Source organism: Carcharodon carcharias, chromosome 8 (assembly GCF_017639515.1).
Source record: "Carcharodon carcharias isolate sCarCar2 chromosome 8, sCarCar2.pri, whole genome shotgun sequence".
NCBI lineage: Eukaryota > Metazoa > Chordata > Chondrichthyes > Lamniformes > Lamnidae > Carcharodon > Carcharodon carcharias.
The window spans coordinates 3,895,644-3,921,251 of NC_054474.1; positions in this window are offsets into that span (position 1 = coordinate 3,895,644).

The window sequence follows — 25,608 nt, forward strand, 5'->3', positions numbered from 1 at the left end:
CCACGTGGATTTCAACTGAAATTCCACCCCTCATGTTTCGAACCCACCCAGGATTACAGGTATCTCCGGGACATAAAACGTTTCTCGGACTGCTGTTCCCGTCGCATCCTGAGATCCACACTCAGTGCCATGCGCCGCCATATGAACACACTCGACCTCTCCCTCCAGCAGCACCGCTGTACCCTTTTTCAAAGCTGCGCGTGCCCCCGGTTTCATTTTATTCTTCAGCTCATCCGACGCCTCAACAAGAAACTTTTTCTGTTTCTCTCAAGTGCTAAGGAACGCAAGCTCCAACAACTCATCGACACCAACACCCATCTAGGACCCTCCACCCCTGCCTGTCCCTCCGTCCCCACCCTTTCTTCCAATCCCAGCCCCAGCCGTGTATTCACTGTACCCCCTGACCTTCCCCTCTCCGATGCTGAACGTTCAGTGCTCAGCAAAGGACTAAGTTTCATACCCTTACGCCCTCACCTCAATGAATTTCGGGCTCAGCATGATGCTGAACTCTTCTTCCGCCGTCTTCGTCTCCGGGCTCACTTCTTTGGGCAGGAGTCCTCTCCCAGTTCAACGGATCCTTTTACCCATCTCCAATGTTCTCCCTCCATCTGGACCCCTCCCTCTGGACTCTTATCTTCTCTTGATCTTTTGAGAACTGTCGGCGCGACATTAGTCGTCTCAATTTCTCTGCTCCTCTCACCCATTCTAATCTGTCTCTCTCTGAACTTACTGCACTCCATTCTCTCAAGTCCAACCCTGACATTGTCATCAAACCCGCTGACAAGGGTGGTGCTTTGTTGTCTGGAGCACTGACCTCTACCTCGCAGAGGCTGAGCGTCAACTCACAGACACTTCCTCCTACCTCTCCCTGGACCATGACCCCACCACTGAACATCAAGCCATTGTTTCCAGGACTGTCACTGACCTCATCTCCTCTGGGGATCTTCCTCCCACAGCTTCCAACCTGATAGTCGCCCAACCTCGGACGGCCCGCTTCTATCTCCTACCCAAAATCCACAAACAGAACTGCCCCGGTAGACCGATCGTCTCAGCTTGCTCCTGCCCCACAGAAATCATTTCTCGTTATCTTGACTCCCTTCTCTCTCCCCTTGTCCAGTCCCTTCCCACCTACATCCGTGATTCCTCTGACACCTTACGTCACATCAACAATTTCCAGTTCCCTGGCCCCAACCGCTTACTCTTCACGATGGACGTCCAATCCCTCTACACCTCCATCCCCCACCAGGATGGTCTGAGGGCCCTTAACTTCTTCCTCGAAAAGAGGCCCGAACAACCCCCATCCATCACTACTCTCCTCCGTCTGGCTGAACTTGTTCTCACGCTGAACAATTTCTCCTTCAACTCCTCTCACTTCCTCCAAATAAAAGGTGTGGCTATGGGTACCCGCATGGGCCCCAGCTATGCCTGTCTCTTTATGGGGTATGTGGAACATTCCTTGTTCCAGTCCTACTCCGGCCCCCTTCCACAACTCTTTCTCCGGTACATCGATGATTACTTCGGTGCTGCTTCTTGCTCTCGTTGGGACTTGGAAAAATTTATTAATTTTGCTTCCAATCTCCACCCCTCCATCATTTTCATGTGGTCCATCTCTGAAACTTTCCTTCCCTTCCTTGACCTCTCTGTCTCAATCTCTGGTGATAGACTGTCCACCAATATCCATTACAAACCCACCGACTCCCACAGCTACCTCGAGTACAGCTCCTCACACCCCGCTTCCTGTAAGGACTCCATCCCATTCTTTCAGTTCCTTCGCCTCCGTCGCATCTGTTCCGATGATGCCACTTTCCAAAACAGTTCCTCTGACATGTCCTCCTACTTACTTAACCGAGGTTTTCCACCCACGGTCGTTGACAGGGCCCTCAACCGTGTCAGGCTCATCTCCCGCGCATCCACCCTCATACCTTCTCCTCCCTCCCAGAAACATGATAGGGTGCCCCTTGTCCTCACTTATCACCCCACCAGCCTCCGCATTCAAAGGATCATCCTCCGCCATTTCCGCCAACTCCAGCATGATGCCACCACCAAACACATCTTCCCTTCACCCCCCTTATCGGCATTCCATAGGGATCGCTGCCTCCGGGACCCCCTGGTCCACTCCTCCATCACCCCCTACTCCTCAACCCCCTCCTATGGCACCACCCCATGCCCACGCAAAAGATGCAACACCTGCCCCTTCACTTCCTCTCTCCTCACCGTCCAAGGACCCAAACACTCCTTTCAAGTGAAGCAGCATTTCACTTGCATTTCCCCCAACTTAGTCTACTGCATTCGTTGCTCCCAATGTGGTCTCCTCTACATTGGAGAGACCAAACGTAACCTGGGCGACCACTTTGCAGAACACCTGCGGTCTGTCTGCAAGAATGACCCAAACCTCCCTGTCGCTTGCCATTTTAACACTCCACCCTGCTCTCTTGCCCACATGTCTGTCCTTGGCTTGCTGCATTGTTCCAGTGAAGGCCGACACAAACTGGAGGAACAACACCTCATCTTCCGACTAGGCACTTTACAGCCTTCCGGACTGAATACTGAATTCAATAACTTTAGGTCTTGAGCTCCCTCCCCCATCCCCACCCCCTTTCTGTTTCCCCCTTTCTTTTGTTTTTTTCCAATAAATTATATAGATTTATCTTTTCCCACCTATTTCCATTATTTTTAAATATTTTAAAATATTTTATGCTCTCCCCACCCCCACTAGAGCTATACCTTGAGTGCCCTACCATCCATTCTTAATTAGCACATTCGTTTAGATAATATCACCAACTTTAACACCTATGTGTTCTTTTGTTCTATTGTTGGTGACATCTTTTGATGATCTGCTTCTATCACTGTTTGTTTGTCCCTACAACCACACCAACCCCCTCCACTTCTCTCTCTCTCTCTCTCTCTCTCTCTCTCTGCACCCCCCACCCCTCCACACACCTTTAACCAGCTGATATTTCAACTCTTTTTTGGACTCGAACTCAAGTTCTGTTGAAGGGTCATGAGGACTCGAAACGTCAACTCTTTTCTTCTCCGCCAATGCTGCCAGACCTGCTGAGTTTTTCCAGGTAATTCTGTTTATATTTATGCTGTTGATTGCACAATGAAGCCTGCGGATAAAAGTTTACACGTTGATATGGCATTTCTACATCCATTATCTTAACAGAGGCTTCAAGTTATTTAAGATAATAACAGGTTAATGCTTACGTTTAAAAGGTGGATAAAAGATTGTCACAAAATATATTAAATGTTCAGTCACTGATATCAGCAACAGTCTTAGATTTAATAGTTCTTTGTTTCTTTGATTTAATTTTTAATTGATGCTTTGAGCTAATTTATGTCAGAGAGACAAGTGAGATTTGCCTGAAAATTAGATTTAATTTTTGTTCTGTTTCTAGATTTAATTTTTGTTAGAGGAAAGAAGAGGCGAGGATCAGGTTACAAATGTTACACAAGTGGATAAATTAATGTCAGACTAACACGTTAAACATTGGTTCCTAATTACCAAGAGTCATTTCTAGGGCCTAGTGTCCAATCCTTAATGAGGACAAACTCCTCTCTGTTTTCTTTGTTCAGACAGCGTACATTGCCATCTTATAACCACCCACACAAACCTGAGGGACCATAAACAACCAATAACTGAAAAGCTAATGTAGGACAAATCATTTCTTTTTAAGTCTAGCATTTCTAGGCAATTTCTTCAAGGCCTGAGTATCCATATCTCTTTGCGTGGACTGTGATCCCTAAGCTCCTGACACAGTGTTAAGCATGATGTGATATTTCTTAGGAGCATATAGGGTGAGGGAACTAAGAACTCACCCTGTATTTCTTTTATAAAATAGATATAGGTGTCCTCATGGTTATTTCTAAAATTTTTAAAACTGGGCATTTTAAAATAACTGAACTATGGGTGAACTTCTCCAGCCCCACCCAGCGCTGGGAACATCCTGTCCCACCGACAGTCGATGGGCTTTTGGCTGGGTTGCCAAATCTCCCATGGCCTCGACAGGATTGGAAAATCGCCTGTCTTGAATAAAAGGAGGCATCTGGCAGTTTCGAAGGAACTTACACCTTGTTATCCCCGAAAAGGCACTAACGACAAATAGTGGGCTACAGAGACCAAATTCAAAGAGAGCTAAGGCCATCTGCATTCCATATGCCAGGCTGGCCAACCAGGCCCATTCATCTGTGAGGACAAAAGACCCTGCAACCTTCCTTTCAATCCTTAATGATTGAGACAATTAGCAATCTCAGGAACCCAAGCAAGGTACACATCCCTTGTCAAAGACAATGTGGAGAGGTGGGAGTCCATGTGACATGGGACATGGCTTGTGGAACCATTAATGTTGCCTTATGGAGCTGCAAAGCTCACTCTGCCAGTTTAACATCTACAAGCAGGTTCACGGAAAAGGGGCTCTGCCCAGATTGAATACTTGGTCCCACCTACACTGCTTTTACTGAGATTTCTGTACCATTGCCTACAAAACCGAATCACCTGAGTGTCTGCTTCATCATGGAAATCAACTCTACTAGAAAAGTGAATTATACAGGATCAGTTTTCAGCCTGCTGACCTCTGTGAAGGGATACCTCATTGAACTTTTCTTCTGGATTCTGGAGCTGCATGAAATAATAATTTTTTTCTCTGTGGTCTTTGCCCTGTAAATCTTTCTTTTCTCTATCCCTTTTACTGTGTGTGTGCACAGAGGGCAAACTTTGTAACTCCCCTCCCACATTTGAGAGTGTGCAAATAAACTAACCCTTTAAGTTCATCCTATCTTGCATTTGCTGTGTGGTTATTAATAGAAAATCGGATCACATCAAAACTGAGGGGTTGGGAAATATGCCACCGCTTATGAAGGAGGAAGCAAATCAAAACACCTTTTTGTTTATGGATGGGTAGTAACAGGAGAAATCAGGGCTGATTAAATTAACTCCCCTCCTGTAAATAACAATAGGCACAGGAGGAGACCATCCAGCTCTCTTGTCATTCAATGACATCATGACTGCTCTGTATCCTAACTCCAATTACTGCTTTTGATTCTATATTTTTACATGCCTGAGCTAGAAAAATCTATTCATCTCGGATTTCAAATTATTAACTGAGCCAGCAAGAGCTCTATAGTTCTATCGCCCTTTGTGTGAAGAAATGTTTCCTAACTTCGTTCTAAATGGCCTGGCTCAGATTTGAAGATGTTGTCCTAGTGCTGGCCTTCCCTTACCAGTGAATAATCTCTCTCTCTCTCTCTCTCTATCGACTCCTTTCAAAAATCTAAAACTTCAATAAAATCACCCCTGAGCTTTCTAATTCCTGTAATCTTGGCTCATAATTTATCCCAGATAACTCTTCCTGTCGTACAAGAATTTTACTACAATATCTGCACTGATAAAACAATAGTAAAAAAAAACCTGCGGATGCTGTAAATCCAAACCGAGCGGAGAAAATGCTGGAAAAACTGTTCTGGCAGCACTGGAATTAAAATACAGGCCATTGACTCATCAGAACTGGGAGAAGTTAGAGAATTATTTGTTTTTCAGCAAGTGCAGAGCCAGGGAAAAGGAGGGATGGGGGAGCGGGAAGAAAGAGCAAAGTAACAGTTTGATCAACTAACACAATAAAGGTTGAGAGTTGAGCATTGGCCAGAATGCTATAGTGTTCTATCAGGTGATATCTTTGCTCAAGAGCTCCTTATGGGAAATGAGCTAAAGCTCTTTTAAAAAATCAAACGTATGGGGCAGGATCTTCCGGTCGGCGAGCAGTGGGTGGGGTCCACGCGCCGACACGTAAAATGACACGGGATGACGTTGAGTGGACCTCCCGACGTCATTTCCATTTTCAGGTCAGCGGGGGTGCAGCCGAATCTGCTGAGCACCCACCGACCTGTCAACAACCCATCGAAGCCATTGAGAAACTAATTAAGGTCATTAATGGATCTGCCCGTCCAACCTTAAGGTCAGCGGGCAGGCTGGGAGGCCTGGCGGACTTCGGAAAAAGCATCAAACGCTCATCCACGGGCGGGATAAGGTTTCATGAGGGTATTTAAATTTTTATCCAAGCTTTCAGCAAAAGTGACGGCATGCCCCAACTGATGTGACAGTGTCCACATGAGGGGACATGTTAGGGAAATTTTTTTATCATTTCTATTAAAACTTTTAATTCCGAGCTGATCTCCATGAGGCAGCACTTAACCTCAGGGAGATCGGTGCACTCTTTCGTGCGTGTGCTTGAAACAGTGAACTCCCGGCTGAGGGAATCCCCCCAGCTGCACAGGGAGTGCATAGCGCTTCCTAGCGGACATCACGCTGGGTGTGTCTTAATTGGCCGGCCCATGTAAAATGGCAGTATGCCCCCGATTGGGGACTCCACGCGCCCACTCCCACACTCCCCATAATGGTGGGGGGGGGGACATTTTTCCCATGAAGACAAATGAAATTAATAAAGTTTTTTGTTTTTGCTTTGAAAGTCAGTGTTGACGACACTGTTCAGTGGAACCAGGTGCAAGGCAGTATTGAACCACTCAGCTTGATGGAGCAATATTTAAGTTCACTGTAAGAGAACAAGCTCGCCAGGGAGAAGCTACTGAGTTTTCTGGGACCAGCTCTGTTTTTTGCTAATTCATTCTTTCATGGGATGTGGGCTTCTCTGTCTAGGCCAGCAGTTGTTGCTCATTCCTAGTTGCCCTTGAGAAGGTGGAGATGAGCTGCCTTCTTGAACCGCTGCAGTCCATGTGGTGTAGGTACACCCACAGTGCTGTTAGGAAGGAAGTTCCAGGATTTTGACCCAGTGACAGTGAAGGAACGGTGATATATTTCCAAGTCAGGATTGTGAATGGCTCAGAGGGGAACTTGTGGGTGGTGGTGTTCCCTTGCATCTGCTGCCCTTGTCCTTCTCGGTGGTAGAGATTATAAGGTTGGAAGGTGCTAGCAAAGGACAATAGACTCAGTTAAATGTTTATGAAAATTCAGTCTATATATACAGCACTTTAACAATTAATAAGCAGGAAAAAATCAGCTCCTGGTTCCTGGCCCTGGAGGACCTAGCAGCAGTGCCCAAAGAAGTGGGTGCTCAAGGTCAGTGACTGCACCTTCACATGATATCTTCTAATGGCCACCAACAAACATCCCGCCTTTTCAGTGCATCACACACCCCCATCACTCTCCCAGCAGCACTCCCTGGCATTCAGGACTCATTCCTGACATTCAGATATTCCAACTCACCCTCACGTATCTACCAACACTGCCACCCTGACACCCATCTCTCACTGCCTTCAGTACCTCTAGCTATTCAACTGTGGCAGGCACATCATCCAAACACATACTGACATATGGTTTAGGAGCAGGAATAGACCACTTGGCCCCTAAAGACTGCTCCAGCAATCAATAAGATCATGACAGACCTGATTGTAACCTCAACCCCACATTCCTGCCTAACCTGATAACCTTTCATGCCCTTGCTTAACAAGAACCTATTTACCCCTGCCTTAAACATATCTAAAGACTCTACTTCCACTGTCTTTTGAGAAAGAGAGTTCCAATGACTCACAACCCTCTGAAAGAAAAATATTATCTTCAAGTCTGTCTTAAATAGGTAACCCATTATTTTTAAACAGGGACCCCTGGGTCTAGATTCTCCCAAGAGAGAAAACATCCTTTCCACATCTGTCCTGTCAAGACCCCTCAGGATCATATATGTTTCAATAAAGTCACCTCTTACTCTTCTAAACTCCAATGGATACACACCTAGTCTGTCCAACCCTTCCTCATAAGACAACCCACCCATCCCAGGTATTATTCTGATAAATCTTCTCTGAACTGCTTCCAATGCATTTAAATCCTCCCTTAAGTAGGGAGGCCAATATTGTACACAGTATTCCAGATGTGGTCTCACTAGTGCTCTGTATAACTGAAACAGAACCTCCTTACCTTTGAATTCCCCTCACAATAAACGATAGCATTCTATTAACTTTCCCAATTACTTGCTGTAAGTGCATACTAACCTAATGTGATTCAAATGTGAGGACACCCAGATCCCTCTGCATCTCAGAGTTCTGCGGTCTCTCATTATTTGGACAATAAGCTTCTTTTTTATCACTCATGCCAAAATGGACAATTTCACTTTTTTTTCTCACTTTATAGTCCATTTGCCAGATCTTTGCCTACTCACTTAACCTATTTAAATTCAGTTGTCGTATTCACAATTTATTTCCCTGCCCACCTTTGTGTCATCAGCAAATTTAGCAACCATACCTTCAGTCCCTTCATCCAAGTTATTTATGTAAATTATAAAAAGCTGAGGCCCCAGCACTGATCCCTGCGGCACCCCACTCGTTACATCTTGCCAACCAAGAAAAGGACCCATTTATGCCCACTCTCTGTTTCCTGTTAGCCAGCCAATCTTCTATCCATGCTAATATGTTACTCCTACACCATGAATTTTTATTGTCCGCAATAACCTTTGAAGTGGCACCTTATTAAATGTCATCTGGAAATCTAAGTGCGGTACACCCACCGAATCCCCTCTATCCACAGCACGTTACTTCTTTAAAGAACGCCAATGAAATGATTAAATATGATTTTCCTCTCACAAAGCCATGTTGACTTTGCCTTGATTACCTTGAATTTTTCTAAGTGCTCTGCCATGACATCTTTAATAAGAGCTTCTAACATTTTCCCAATGACGGATAAAAGCGAAATACTGCGGATGCTGGAAATCTGAAACAAAATCAGAAAATGCAGGAAAAACTCAGCAGGTCTAGCAGCATCTGTGGAGAGAGAGACAGAGTTAATGTTTCGGGTCTGTATAACCCTTCTTCAGGGCTCTGCAAAAGGGTCATAACTACTCGAAACGTTAACTCTGTTTTTCTGTCCACAGATGCTGCTACAACCTATAATGGATGTTTGGCTAACTGGCCTGTAGCTTCCTTTTTTGAATAAAGGAATTACATTCACTATTTTCCAATCTAGTAGAACCTTGCCCGAATCTAACGCATTTTGGAAAATTAAGACCAATGCATCCACTATCTCACCAGCCACTTCTTTGAAAACTGTGGGATGAAGTCCATCAGGACCTGGGCATTTCTGGGATGTTACTTATATCCTTTTTATTGAAGACCAATTCAAAATACTGGTTCAATTCAGTGATTCACTGTTCATTACAGAGCACTGACATTCTTCCCTCTCTCTTGAGAGACACGGTGGCCCACTATAGAATGGAGCAAAGCAGAGGCAGTAGGTGACAAAGCCGGCTGCATCGCCTAAACCCATGGAGGAAGTAGTTCCCCACATCATGGGACTGGCTGTGACAGGGCCCAAGGCACCTGTGTTGGTGAGAACACTGAGGATGACTGTATGTTCCTGTTGTTTGCCCCTTCTCAATCCCAGCTCATCTTCATCCTGCGATCTGTCCTAAGCAGTAAGTGTGACCATGGCTTCTTGCTACCCACCCCATGCTCCTGTCCCTCACATCAGCCTTCCCCTCCAGATTTCCTGCTTTCAGATGTCCAAATCTGACCATCCACAGCAGTCCCAAGACGAGGATCAAGAGCAGCAGCACAGCACCAATGAAGCGGTCCCATAAGTTGATCGCCGCCACTGACGCAGAGCTTGGAGGCCTTGTGCCTCAGTTGGTAGCAATCCTACCTCTGGGAAAGAAACTCTGAGTTCAAGTCCCACTCTGGGACTTGTTGGCCATGGAAGGAGAATTAATGGCCTGATTTTACAGGTTAATAATCAGCCTGCTAATCCTCCCAACACTTCCCCACTATTCCCCCATGGGAAAAGAAGTGTGTGTAAAGATTGCAAACAAATAAACTCAGGCACTGGCAGTGCCATAACCTGGAGACTGGTTAGATTTGGAATCAGCACATTGTGAGTCACCGGGCATGAGTAAAGGATAGTTTGTGTGCCAGCACCCAGGTGGGTGAGAACACTGATGAGTTCTTCTGCAGGGCCCTACGGTGAGGAACTCGATGCAGCAGTACAGAGCAGATGAGGCTGTCAACAGAGATGCGGGATGTATTGGTTGGTCTGCCAGATAGCCTCCTGTCCCTGTCAAGGTGTTTGGCCGTTAAAGAACATTGGTGCAGAGCCCAGCTTCCAAATTCACACTGGATCTTTGCAGAGTGAAGGAGTGAAGAGGATGTGCATAGCCCAAATTTGAAAGGTTGGGGTGTGTGGCATCAGGATTGCATGGATTCAGTGCCTTCCAATGCACACAGTGGGTGCACCCACATGCACCTTCTCCCGCTGTGATACTACCATGCAGGTAGCAGACTGCAACACAGAGCATCCCACAGCAAGGGCAATAGGCCTCAATATGCAAGGAAATTTCTGCTTCATCATTGTGTTTTAATTAGATGTTAAACTGAGGGTGAGTACCTGCTCACATATACACGTCTCTCCAAATTGCCTAAAAGCATTGAAAGGAAAGCATTCTTAATTTTCCAGGAGATGTGGCTGGGCTGTTTACAAAAGGGAGCGCAATAAAATGTAGTGTTCATGGAGAAACAGGGAGATGAAATATAGAATTGTACACTGAACTCTCATTGGTGTTCATTGTAGAATCATATAGCTCAAAAGGAGGCCATTCAGCCTGTCATATCATCCTAGCTTTTTGGCAGAGTTCTTCCCACTCATAAACTTATTGCACACAACTTGATAAATGTTTTGTTTTCTGCTGTATATTTAATTCCTTGTTTTAAAGCTACTCTGAAATCTGCTTCCACCAACCTCTCCGATAATCCATTCCAGTTCAAAATGGCTCAGAGGTTAAAAACACTTCCCCTTATCGCCCCTTGGACTTTTTTGCTATTTGTCTTGAATCTGTGTTGTTTGGTCACTAACCTTTAGTGGAAACAGTTTCTATTTATTCATTCAAAATGCCTTATAATTTTAACACCCTAATTAAGTCTGTCCTTAATCTTTTCTGCTCTGAAGTGAACGATAGCAATTTCTCTCACCATGTAACTGAAATCTCTAATACACTGTAACAATCTAGTAAACCCCCCCCCAGCCCCCCGCAATGAAGACTGGCCAAACAAACTGAGCCCTGAATACAAGACAATGTCATCTATTATATATCATCCACTATTGTTGACGAATTATAAATTGGAAGCAAGCAAGGAAGAAAGAGATCGATCCACTTTGTAAAGAGCTGGATTGATTATTTCTTGCTTTCTCTAGTTGAGATGTCACCATGGAGCCTCTAGGTGTGTGTCTCCTGAACTGTCACAGCTGTTAGGAAACCAAATTATGTCTCATTGCAGCTTCCTAACTCAGCCAGCCTTGTTAGCCCAAGCAAGCATTGCAATTCCTGCTCTGTAGTCTGCCAGAGCATGTGTGTAAGTCTGTGAACATGTGTGAGCTTGTGAGTCTATGTACGCGTATTAGTGTGTGTGTATGTTTCTTTTATATTGGACTTGTGGAATGTGGGCATCGCTGGCTAGGCCAGCATTTATTGCCCATACCTAATTGCCCTACTTCAGAGGGCATTAAGAGTCAACCACATTGCTGTGGGCCTGGAGTCAAATGTAGGCCAGACCAGGTAAGGATGGTAGATTTCTTTCCCTAAGGGGCATTAGTGAACCAAATGGGGTTTTACAACAATCAGTTATAGTTTCATGGGCACCATTACTGAGGTAAGCCTTCAATTCCAGGTTTTATTAATTGAATTTAAATTCCACCAGTTGCTGTGGTGAGTTTGAACCTGCATCCCAAGAGCATTAGACTGGCCCTCATGGACATTACCAATACGCCAACTTCTCCCCCTGCCAAAACAAAAACAGAATTACCTGGAAAAACTCAGCAGGTCTGGCAGCGTCAGCGGAGAAGTAAAGAGTTGACCATTTCCGCCGATGCTGCCAGACCTGCTGAGTTTTTCCAGGTAATTCTGTTTTTGTTTTGGATTTCCAGCATCCGCAGTTTTTTTGTTTTTATCTCCCCTTGCCAAGTTCGCTTTGATGCAAAGTCAAAACCATTTCACATTGGCACAAACTGAAGGCCAACTGGGCCACTGGCTAATGTAAATAAATCAAGTTGCTTTATTTTTAAAAAGTTCCATCTTAGATTCAATACAGGAGGGTCTAATGATTATCCTCCAGCTTCCATTGTTTGCTGGGCTTCCTCCACATTGTTGGCCAGTAATCGAGGTAGAGATAAGGACAGCAGATTTTCTTCCCTAAAATCAGATGGGTTTTTATAACAATGGTTTCGTGGGATTCCAGATTTTTGCTGAATTCAAATTTCACCATCTGCTACGGTGGGATTCAAGCCCAGATCTCCAGAGCATTACCCTGGGTCTCTGAAACCACCAGCCCAGTAACACTGCCTCCCCGTATGTGTGCACATGTGTGAGTATGTGTGTGTGTGTGTGTGTGTGAGGGAGTGTGAGAGTGTGAGCACACGCAGTGCAGGAGTTTCTTTAAAAAAATGCTGCTTTTTTTAAGAGGAGATACATCTAAATTAAATCAAAGAAGCACTAATTGTTGTTTCCTCCTGACACTGGGTCTCATAAATCACACCTGTCGGAATCGGAGAACAATGCAGAGAGAAGCTTGCAATAATAGTCACAACTCTATGGGGATTTCTCCTTTCTCTTATTTGTTCCTGGGATGTGGACGTTGCAGACAAGACCAGCATTTATTGCCCATCTGAACTGATGGCCTTGCAAGGCCACTTCAGAGGGCAGTTAAGACTTTTGGTCATTGGCCCTCACAAATGAAAGGGGCAAGCTAGGAGCTGCACAGAAGCAAGAGCTTACAAATATTCCTCGCAGAAATCTGACTACAGTTTAGCATTCTAGCGTATTGTTAAAAGTGTCTTCTCTCCCAAGTAAAACAAGCTGCAAACTTAGTCAATTGCCCGGTCAATCCCTGCAGTGTGACGGTTAAAGATATGATCATGTCTTTAAACCCACTGAGGAGGCACATCTGCCTGTCCAGTTAATCTCAGAATGACTCGTGTTCCTTTTACTGTGGCTCTGCTATTCCACATTTCACAGATTTAATTCCTCAGATATACAAAGTGAATATCTGGAATGTTGCTGACGCTGGCTCAGGACTGTTTCTTTTCTTTCATAAAAGCAACGAGGTTTATAATGACTATTTTTGCCAAAATGGTTGATTGCTTTTCAACAGATTAAAAAAAAAATATCCACCACCAGGAGTTCTTCAATTCATACAATCAAACACCGCTGTGAATAATGGAAGAACAAATTCTTCCTGCTGTTCAGTTAGTATCTGATGTATTCTGTACTTTGGAGGTTAACTGTCGGAGTTAATGGTGCAGTGTTTGTGCTTTACTGCGAAGATTACCTTGACTCTATTTGATAAGTGTAACATTTTCTGATTAGTCAACTGTTTATTCCAGATTGCTTTACAATTCTTTTCTGGGTAAGTTTGTTGTCTTGTTCCTGGATGAAAGTGGGATGCTGCAAGTGAACTTACTTCATTATTACCAAAACATTCCAACTGACAGCTTTGTAAGAAATTGGGTCTTTAATAAGCAGGTATTTTCTGCATTTTATGGGATTAGCTGAACAACATTGATTTTCTTTCTGTAAAAAGGATCCCTAAACACTTTGGTCTCTAGACAGTCTTATTTTAGGCTGTCATGTTGACATTCCTGAGCTATTTGGTGGTGCCCTGTGCACCCCCCTATCTCCCAAGTGTTTAGAAAAGACCAAGATATGACCCTCAGCAAGAAGAAAACTAAAGAAACTGACCTCGGGTGGGGGGACGCACAGAGGGGTTGGTAACCAGCCTGCCGTTTTGAGTACCTGTCCTGAATCAATTGGTCAGAATGGTTAGATAGATGAGTGACATTGGTTAAGCTACCAACCCCCCAAAAAGGGTATATATCTTGGTATCGTACCGATGCTGAGGGGCTGGTGAGCAGCAGTGCTTGTTGGGTGGGTGCCTTTTTCAGATGGAAGATGGATCAGAGGAGGAAGAGGAAGGTCAAGGGAGGAGTTTCCTAACACTTTGACTAGAGAGTGGAATGCTTTTACCGCAAGCTGTTACGCCTTTCTCTGTCTAATTAGTTAATGTATCATATCTAAACTGCTTCTTAATAAATTCAATAAACTATCTTGAAGTTACATATGAATGATTGACTGCCTATTTAGGTATCTGTCGGCCCGATACCCAGAAATCTTACAGCTTGACATTAGTGGTGGGGATGATTTTAGAGACAATAAACCAGGGAAAGATTGATTGGCATTTGGAGAAGTATGATCCATGTTAAAAGCAAATTGTGTTTGAATAACTTGATTAAGTTATTTCTGAAGTAACAGAGAGGGTTGGTGAAGGTAATGAGGTTGATTTTGTATACGTGGAGTTCCAAAGGGCATTTGACAAAGTACCACATAGTACACTTGTTAGCAAAATAAACTGTCATGGATTCAAAAGGACAGTAACAGCATGGATACAAAAAGGCTAAGGGACAGCTTGGTGACTGTTTACCAAACAATGGCAATGTGCTGTGATATTTTGCTGCAGGTAAGGTGAGGAGTCCAGCCTCAAGTCTACTTCAACCGGAAAGGGGATCAAACCCCATAATGTTGCTGTTAATCTGATCCACACACGAGCAATATAGTTAAAAGAGATTATCAGCCCTATGTATATAAATATACCGGCCAGATCTTATGGTTGCCAGGCAGGCTTGGCGGGGGGTGAGTGGGCCTGGACGCGAAACAGACCCCCGCTTGCCATCAGGTCCCGAAGGTGATTTCACACTGGCTGGCCAATGAACAGCCGGTCAGCGTGAAACGGGCGCTGGAGTGCCCAGCACTGCCGGAGTGGTGGCAGCAGGAGGAGGAATGTGGATGAGTGCAGTAAAATCTCCCTGCGGCATAGAGCTGCCTTAGGGAGCTGAAGAGTTTTAAAACAAAAAAATAAATCATTTAAAAATGTTAAAAACATGTCCACTCATGTCTCTGTCAGACGAGCAGGGACATGTTAGAAACTAGTTTGAATAATGTTTTTTTTTTAATGACCTGATCGCAACCTCATCCCATCCGTGGATCAGGTTTCACAAAGAATCCAAAGGTCGCCTCGTCAATTCCCCAAAATTTCTTTTAACTATGGCTTTCTTGGCCTTAATAGGCCGCTTAATTGACGGCGGGCGCACTGCTGACTCCCACGCGCTGCTGCTGACGAAAATATTGCGCAAGTGCGTGATGATGTCAGGACTCTCGCTGACATCATCGCACGTCGTTTTCTGCTTGTTTAGGTCAGGCGCATGTCTGCCCAAAGAACAAAATATTCTGCCTACTGTGTATGTTTTTTTATATATATATATTATATACACGTACATGATTTGTGTAGACGGAGCTTAATTTCAAAGTTTTCAGATGATAAAAAGCTCAGAAATGAAGTAAACTATGAGAAAATTAGGAGCAGACTTCAGTGAGGCATAAGCAGACTGAAAAAAAATCCAGAAAATTTGGGTTTCAGCACATCACTCCATTTCTCCACCACTGTTATCCCTCATGTTCCCAAGGATATATCATTGGCCCTTCCTATTTCTTAACTACAAACTTTCTATTGCTAACATGATCTGCAGACACAACATCTAGTTTCTGGCTATAGTTAAGAAACAATTGAGGTAGAATTACATTGCACAGTTATTCTATAGGTCTAAATTAGTTAGGAAAAGTATAGAGGAGCAAATTTGCAAGGACATTACAAGAGGAGTACAAACTATAGTTGGTGATAATAGTGGATTTCAATTATCCAAATATAGATTAGGATAGTAATAGTCTGAAAAGCAGAGAGAGACAAGAGATCCTAAAGTGCATTCAGGAGAATTTTCTTGATCAGTATGTTTCCAGTCCCAGAAGGAAGGAGACATTGCTGGATCTGGTTCTAGGAACGAGGTGGAACAAGTAGATTGAGTCTCAGATGGGGAATTTTAGGCAACAGTGATCATAGCATCATAAGATTTAGGTTAGCCATGGGAAAGTACAAGGACCATTTCAGGATAAAAATACTAAACTGAAGGAGGGCCAATTTTCGTTGAATTAGAATGGATCTGTCCCAGGAAAATTGGAATCAAAGATCAGTGGGAAAGCTACTTGGTAATTGAAGAGAAAGAGAGTAAGATGACACAGAAAAAAGGTGCCATTACAAATGTCAGGTTGATAATACAAGTGAGAACCAGGCTGAATATAAAAAAGTTCAGAGAGGATGTGAGAAAAGAAACCAGAGACACAAAGACAGTGTATGAGAAGAGACTAGCGGCCAACATAAAAAGGAGATCCAAAAGTATTCCTTGGACATATAAATAGTAAAAGGGTGATAAGAGCAGGGCTGGTGCTGATAAGGAACCAAGTAGAGGATTCATGGAGGGAGGCAAAAGGCTTGGCTGAGGTACTAAATGAGAACTTTGCATTTGTTTTGAACAAGAAATGACATGCTGACAAATTCTTTGTGAAAGAGGAGGTAGTTCAGATACTGAATGGGTTGAAAATTGATAAAGAGCCGGTATTAGAAATGCTGGCTCTACTTACAACTGAAAAGTTATCAGGATCAGATGGGGATACATCTGAGGATGCTGAGAAAAGTTGAATTGGAAATTTCAGAGGTCCCTGGCCATAATTTTCCAATCTTCCTTAGATACAGGGGTAGTTCCAGAAGAGGGGAGAATTAGAAATGTTACACCCTTGTACAAAAATCCAACAGTTACAGGCCAGTCAGTTTAACCTCAGTGATGGGAACACTTTTAGAAGCAATAACCTGGAACAAAACTAGTGTGAAAAACTGCTAAATTAATTAAGGAAAGTCAGCACAAATTTGTTGAAGGGAAATTGTGCTTAATTAACTTGTGTTTCCTGATGATGTAACAGAGAGGATTGCTGAGGGTTATGGTGTGTGGGATATACTATACACACTCTTCCAAAAGGTGTTGAATAAAGTTGCCACAAAACTGACTTACCTGCAAAGTTAAAACCCATGGAATAAAAGGGACAGTAGCAGCATTGGTAGAAAGCTGGGCGACTGATAGAAAACAGGGAGTGGTGTTGAAGGTTGTTTGTCAGGCTGGAGGAAGGTATGGAGTGGGGTTCCCTAGGGGTCAGTACTTGGACGATTGCTTTACTTGATGATGTCATGCCCAGTGAAGGCATGTCATATTCATGACTTTTAAGATTTGAACTTTATTCAGTGTGATCTCTGAAATGAACCTTTACTTTTAAAAAGTGAACAGTTTGCTGCAGAAGGGGCCGCTGAAGGTCAGGTGACTTGGCTTCTGTAAACCAGAACTAACTCATTGTGTCTGAAGAGTAATTAAAATATAAACGTCCATGGGTGGATTCCCCCTCCCTCCCCTGCCCTTCCTTTTGAGAGGCATTCTGGATACAAAATTACTTCTGAATTTATAGGTGTTATTGTTTGGACATTTACAGAAATTCAAGTATCATGGTCCCCCAGACTCAGTGTCTGTGAACCCCAACTTTACAAAGTTTGGGGGGGGTGGTGTGTGGAAAAAACAATTTATCAGAAGCAGGTATGAACAGACCATCACTTATCCCCCAATGGCTTTGAATTTCAAATCACTTCTGTGAATAATAGAAGTATTCACCATGTGGGGCAAGTCAGTGGAGGCTAGCAGGACACCAGAGGGGTCATCCCCTAGGAAAGAGGCAGAACACTGCCTAACCACCAATCACCCGAGGCAATGAGAGGGGAGCTAATTTGCTCCCACCCTCAACAAAAGTATATCTCCTTTTCTACAGAAACTCAGTTGCAATCTCATCTGAAAACCCAGAGGCTTTCCATTTTCAATCATCTTCAAAGAAGCATGGGTGGGGACGCATCCAGGCCAACAATGAGTTCATTTTAAAGGACTAATTTAAGTGTGTGGTTTGTTTTCTTGTTATTCTGTTAATTACCTAGGGCATGTGTCATCTGTAAAGCTCATCCTTTCTTGTATGTATGCGTCTGTGTCTTTGAGGGAGTGAGTGTTTCATTGTGTTCAATTTCAGGTGATATGTGAATAAACATTTATCTTTTCTTCTGATTTAAACTTACCATAAAGCCTGCTTTGTGTCTATCCTTTAAAAACTCAAAGAGGTGAGGAGAAAGGGGAAGAGTTATCCCACACCTCTCCCCATCTGTAACAATATATATTAATGGCATTGACTTGAGCATAGAGGGCATAATTCCAAAATTTGTCGATGACTTGGAATTTGGAAGTATTGTGAACTGTGAGGAATGAAGTGATAGACTTCAAGAGGCCATAGACAGGCTGGTGGACTTGGCAAAAACATGACAATGCAAAGAAGTGTGAAATGACACATTCTGGCAGGAAGAAAGGAGAGAAGCAATATAATCCGAAGGGCACGATTCCAAATGGGATGCAGCAACAGAAGGACATTGGGGTATAAGTGCACCAATTATTCAGATGGCAGGACAGATTGAGGAAGGCCTTTAAATGGCACTTGTGTTCCTGGGTTTTATAAACAAAAGCAGAGTGGTTATGATGAACTCTTTGTAAAGCACTGGCTCAGCCTCAACTGGAGTATTGTGCCCAGCTCTGGGCACCAAATTTGAGGAAGGATGTGAAAGCTTTGGAGAAGTTGCAGAACAGATTTATGAGAATGGTTCCAGGGATGAGGGGCTTCAGTTAGATGGATAGTCTGGAGGAGCTGAAGCTGCTTTCCTTCGAGAAGAGAAAGTTGAGAGGAGGTTTGATAGAGGCGTCCAAAACCATGAGGTATCTAGACAGAGTAGATAATGAGAAACTGTTACCATTGGCAGAAGAATTGAGAACTAGTGGACAATGATTTAAGGTGACTGGCAAAAGAACCAAAAGCGACATGAGGAAAATTGATCCTAAACAGTGAGTGGTTAGGATCTGGAATGCACTGCCTGAGGGTCTAGTGGAGGTAGGTTCAACTGCGGATTTAAAAAGGGAACTCGATAAGCACCTGAAGAGAGCAAGGCTATGGGGAACAGGAGAGTGGGACTAGCTAATTCGCTCTTTGTTGGATCCTAGTCACCAGTTTGTTGGGACCAATGGATCCGGGTTGCAGGCTTGTTTTGGAGTGGCTGAGTTGGTACAATGGACAGAGTTGATCAGCAGACAGTTCTTAGGAGGAACGCATTTTCTTTATTTACAATGATTGTCAGCAGCTACACTTGTATGCTTTCAACTCAAACCCTGTCTCTACACTGCTGACCTAACTATAGGCTACTGACTACTGAGGTAACCCATGCTACTCTGCTTTTGAATACTAAGATCATGTGATCTTCCATTATAACATTCTCCTTAAAGGTATATTTCACATCAGATTGCCACACACTTGCAGGGGGCTGGCATGGATAGGACAAGCCAAATGGTGTCCTGCTGTTAAGTAGCCATTCTACAATTCTACTGCAGCTGTGGTACAAGGCACATTGACGATTTGTTGACTGCGCTACACAGATTAGGAGCTCCCTTGAACTGAGGAAAGGGAATGGCCAGATTGCTCCACAGAGAACAGGCGTGGACTCAGTGAGCTGGAAGGTTGGCCTCCTTCTGTGCTATTATGACTCAATGTCTCTATGACTCTATGGGCTGAATTTTACATTGGGGCTGGGGGAAGGGTCTTTGCCCACTACAAATGTCCGGGACAAGCCCAGCCGTGTTTGGCTGGCTCGGCCTGTGGCCATTTAATGACAAATCGAGCCTTTAATTGACATGAAGCGCGTCTTCCATCTCCATCAGAGGAAAGCCCTGCCTCTGAGAGCTGCCAGCCAATCAGGTACCTGGCAGCTTTCTTGACCCAGCAGCGCCACCAGGAGCTGTGGCCGCTGCTGGGACTGCAGGCAATCCCTGAACAAAAGGAAGCTATGAAGCCAGGACGACTACCTTGGCGGGGTGGGGGGGCCTTCAAACAGGAGGCAACACCACCCCCGCCTCCCTAGTGTGACCACTATGCCACTGTATTTCACCTGGCAGCATGGACATTGGCACTGGCCTCCCCATTGTGGGTAAAATCCCAGCAGGAGCAGGCAGGAGTGGGCATCATGCTGCTTTAATGGCACCCAATTTTATACCCCTCTTCCCCCCATTGATCATCCTGCCCCTGGGGGGGGGCCATATAATTCCAGCCTATGATTCATCAACGGCTCTACGTAATTTACTGGTTCTGTGGAAGTGAAGCCTAAGGCCCAATATCAGGGTCTCCTCTGACTCCAATCAGGCACATCAAACTGCTAACAAATTGGACTTCTGATTTTCTGCACTCCTACTTAAAAAAACCCTTTTTATTTAAAATGTACACGGGCCAGAATTTTCTGGTTGGCGAGTGGGGGTGGGCCCGCTCGCTGACGCATAAAATGACGTGCAGTGACATCGGCCATACAACCCGGCATCACCGCGCGTCATTCAGATCTTGGGTTCGGTGGGTGTGCACCGGAATCGGCTCTGCCCCCGCCGAACTGTCAAAGGCCTATTAAGGCCACTTAAACACCAACTGAGCTAATTAACTGAGCTGCCCGTCCAACCTTCAGGTTAGCAGGCAGGCAAAGAGCCCAGGCGGCCTTCGCATTTATCATGAAACCTCATCCACGGGGTGGGGATGAGGTTTCATGAAGGTGTTTGAAGTTTAATAAAAATTTTTAATAAAATTCATTGACATGTCCCAGCGCATGTGACACAGAATACATGAGGGGACACATCTTAATATTCTTCTTCTTTATTAAAATTTACAAATATCAAACTCATCTCCCTGAGGAAGCTCTGTGCCTCAGGGAGATTTCTGTGCTCTTTTGTGCGCGGGCGCCGACTCAGCCTACACCCCCCGCCCGCACAGGGAGCGCTCCGCTCGCCCACGTAAAAAGGCGACAATCGGCTACGCGCCAGCTCCTGCCCAACCCCCTGATGGGGAGAAAATTCTCCCCATGATTCCAAGCCCCCCCTTTCCTGGCAAAAAGGAATTCCAACCAAAAAATAGACTTGTTTATATGGGCTTTGATCTGCACACATTCCATCTGAGTGATTTTTCTTTCCTCCTCATGTGAGCTTCCCTTGTGTTACCATGCTGCAAGGATTCTATTTATACCAATTAGCGTGAACCTGTGACCAGAGCCAAGCCCATTAGTGTTGCTCGCGGTGAGCTGGAAACAACTGATCACAGTGACTTGGAGCTGAACATGATGCTAGATTGTCACATGTTAGGAAAATCTGCCTGGGAGATTGCCACGCACTGGACTTGGCATCTGATGTGAGGTCTTTGTGTGGAGCACACTGGCAGTGGACTATACAGGCAGCAACCTGTAAGGTGAACTGAGTGAAACATGTGAACAAAGGTGTCAAGAAGAGATATTAATATATATAATGTTATTGGAAATTATTTTTAAATTGCAATTGTAGTAGGGTCTGTGTTTATGTTTCTATATGTGTGTCTGTGCGTGGCTTAATTGGATTAAAACCAGCTAGTCTGGGTGCTTTGATGTATGGTAGTTTGAGATGTTAATTAGATAACTGTAAGGGCAGAAGATAAAGAGTACATCTGCATTTGTTGAATAAACCATTCAGAAGAATGAGTAAAATCTTGCACCGAGTTGGGAGACACCAAGCAACGTGTTTATGTTACTAATAAAATTGGTGGAATGAAAAGATTATTGTTAGGACAGGTAATTTTTTTTTTTTAAAAACCTAGTAATACAATGGAAAATTTACATTCAAGGGGGAAGCTGGGTATAAACAGAAAGGAGCTTGTCTGTGTGGGTCAGAGGCATTTAAGACCTGACCAGCCTGTAAGCCAAGAACTGTGTCTGCAAAGGAACCAAATTGCAAGGGACCTCATTTTGAATTTTTTCAGGTCAAAGGTGCTTTGCCTGGTGTCTGTTTAAAGTCTATGGGTTACTGTTGCCTTTATGAAGATTTACCTGGGAGTGATTAATTTGGGGATTCGTTTAAAAGTTATTATGTTAGTAATTTGTAGACATGTGTACATGTTTAGTTAGCTGTTAAATTAATAAATGTTTAATTTAGTTTTATATAAAAGAAACATCTTGGGGCTTGGTGGTTTTATTACTGAGTTCAGAGCTGCATCTCAACCACACCAATTGAAAATATAGGTGTATGGCATTTGTTCAAGTTTCCCTCTGGGATTTAAACAACTCAGCCTTTAACCAACTATTGTGTCATAACATAAGGCTAGTTATAGATAACGTTACGACATTAAACTGTGCCATTCAACATCAGCAGGTGAATGCTTAACCCATTCTTAGATTTCTCTGTTATTTTAGGGGAATGTTAACTCAGTTATTTGAAATGGATTAATGCCTTTTTGAAAGCAGAAATGAGAGGAATTTCAGACGATCTGAAGTGTTATTACTGTTCCGTATTGTCATTAAGGAATGTTACCTGTAGCAACCCATAAACCTGATTATTTACAAATGCTGAATGCTGACACTGCTTGACACTGCTACAAACCTCCATTAAATCATTAGGGGATAGAAAAATGCATTACCCATCATTAGCTTGTCAAAGAACTGGTATAATTCCTACACGTCTGTGAACTGAGCACACGGCTCTACTAATTGTAATTGATGCAGCATCCAAAATGAGAATCCTGAAAGCATCTCCTCCCCACACATAAACATGCTTAACTGACAGCACACATTACAAATCTAAATCATTCAGTTTAGGAAGGTTCCAGATTCTCTTCTGGACTAATGCTTAGCTGAGTTCATCTGGGATGGTTGTAGGGGCGATATAATTGTTGCTGGTACGCCAGAGCTAGAGGGAGAGAAAGCTTGGCTCCCTGCTCCTGATCATTAAAGCAGTGATTAGTGAAAGTCAGATGAGGACTTGATGAAATAATTAGAATAGAATACTTTTTGATGAAATGCATATCTATAGAGCACTGAACTCAAGTATTTAGTGAGTGAGGGGATTCAGCATAGGGAAGGAAAAGCTGGTGTTCTGGTATTTAAAGAAAACACAAGGAGTAGTCTGAGCAAGGGAGCGAGAGTCAATGAGACCTGGAAGCTGAGGTTAAAAGGCATTGATTAGGGTAGCAGGTAGGTGACTAGTTGGTGAGGTCAATGTTTTTTTTTCTCTCTAAACTAGGACAGTATTTAAACTAGGACCAGGAGGGGTACAAGTGCCGTATTACATTGTATTTAATGAGTTGGCGACTTGATATAGCCACAAATAATCATTGAGCCATATTTCAAAATTCAATACCTAATGAGTTAAATAAAATACATTAGGGATGGCAAGGCAGGTGGGTGTTGCAGCTGTAGCATGTGGGAAATGGTGGACACCAGTGTAATCCACAGCATTCACATCTACAAAGAGTGTCTGCTACTCAGGAAACATCAGCTCAAAGTTGAGGAGCTGGGGTCTGAGCTTAAGACTCTGATGTACAGGGAATGAGAAATTTACTTGGACACATGGTTCAGCAGGCAGTCATACTCCTAGTCTCGGTACTTCAGGTTTGTTTCATTGACAGGGACAGGAAGCTGTGACTGTGAGTGAGGTAGCTATGGGGATCCAAGAAGTAGCACTGGAGGAGCTCCAGCCCTTGCAATTATCCAACAGGTTTGAGTTATTGCAGCTTGTGCGGATGAGAGCGGGGACTGCATAGAGGATGAGCAACATGACCACAGCATTGTGGTACAGTAGGCCATTCAAGTGGAAGGAGTAAAGGAATGTCAGAATACTTGGATGAAGGGACCAAATGCATGGTAGCTAAATTTGCCAATGGCACCAAGATAGGCAGGAAAGTAAGTTGTCAAGATGAAGTAGAGAGTCTGCAAAGGGATATAGGTGGGTTCTTGAGTGAGCATAAAATTGACAGATGGAGTATAACATGGGTAAATGTGAACTTGTTCAATTTGGCAGGAGGAATAGAAAATCAGTATACAATTTAAATGGAGAAAGATTGCAGAACTCGGTGCTCCAGAGGGATCTGGATGTCATGGTACATGAATTACATAAAGTTAGTACACAGGCACAGCAAATGATTAGGAAGGCAAATGGAATGTTGGCATTTATTGCAAGAGGAATGGATACAAAAGTAGGGAAGTTTTACTGCAGCTGTATAGGGCCTTGGTGAGACCACATCTGGAATACTATGTACAGTTTTGGTCACCTTACTTAAGGAGGGATAGACTTGTATTGAAAACAGTTCAGAGAACAGCTCGCCTGATTCCTGGGATGAAAGGGCTGTCTTATGAGATAAGGTTGAGCAGGTTGGTCCTATACTCATTGGATTTTAGAAGAATGATAGATGAGCTTATTGAAACATAAGATTCTGAGCAGACTTGACAGGGTAGATGCTGAGAGTCAGTATCCCCTTCTGGGGGAATCTAGAACTAGGGGCCACAATTTAAAAATTAGGAGTTTTCAATTTAAGAGGGGGATGTGAAGGAATTTCTTCTCTCAGGGGGTCACTAACCTTCAAAATTCTCTACCCCAGAGAGCAGTGGAGGCTTGGTCACTGAATATATTCAGCCTGAGTTGGACAGAATTTTGATCTGCATGGGAGTCAAGGGTTACCGGAGGTCACTAGGAACATGGAGTTGAAGCTGCAATCAGATCAGCCATGATATTATCAAATGGCAGAGCAGATCAAGGGGCCAAACGGCTACTCCTGCTACTAGAACCATAGAGCCATAGAAAAGTTACGGCGCAGAGAGAGGCCATTCAGCCTATTGTGTCTGCGCTGGCCAAAGCAAAGAAGGAAACAGCTAGTCGCTCATTTCTAATCCCACTTTTCAGCACCTGGTCCATGGCCTTGCAGGTTCCAGCACTTCAGATGCAGATCCAAGTACCTTTTCAATGAGTTGAGCATTTCAGCCTCAGCCACCAATTTAGGCAATGGATTCCAGACACCCACCACCCTCTGACTGAGAACGTTTTTCCTCGTGTCCCCTCTAATCCTTCTAGCAATTACCTTAAATCTATGCCCCCTGGTAACTGACCCCTCAGCTATGGGAAACAAGTCTTTCCTATCTACCCTAGCTAGGCCCCTCTTAATTTTGTACACCTCAATTAGGTCACCTGTTTGCCTCCTCTGTTCTAATGAAAACAAACTTAGCCTATCCAATCTTTCCTCATAGCTGCAATTCTTAATTCCTGGCAACATACTTGTAAATCTCTTCTATACTCTCTCCAGAGCAATTATGTCTTTTCGGTAATGTGGTGACCAGAACTGTACTCAAAATTCCAGCTGTGGCCTAACCAGCGTTTTATATAGTTCTGTCATTACATCCCTGTTTTTGTATTCAACACCTCCTCCAATAAAGGAAAGCATTCCATATGTTTTCTTTATCACCTTATCCATCTGTCCTGCCATCTTCAGGAACCTGTGGACATGCATTCCAAGTTCTCTCACTTCCTCAACCCCTCTCAATATCCTTCCATTTATCCCCTTGCTGTGTTTGTCCTTTCCAAATGCATTATCTCACATTTTCCTGATTGAATTTCATTTACCACTTTTCCATCTACTCAACCAAACTATTAAAATCATTCTGGAGACAACAGTTATCCCCTTCATTTTCAGCTACCTGGCAGATTTTTGTGTGATCTGCAAATTTCCCAATCATGACTCTCATATTTAATTATCCAAATCATTAATATATACAACAAACAGCAAGGGCCTCAATACTGAG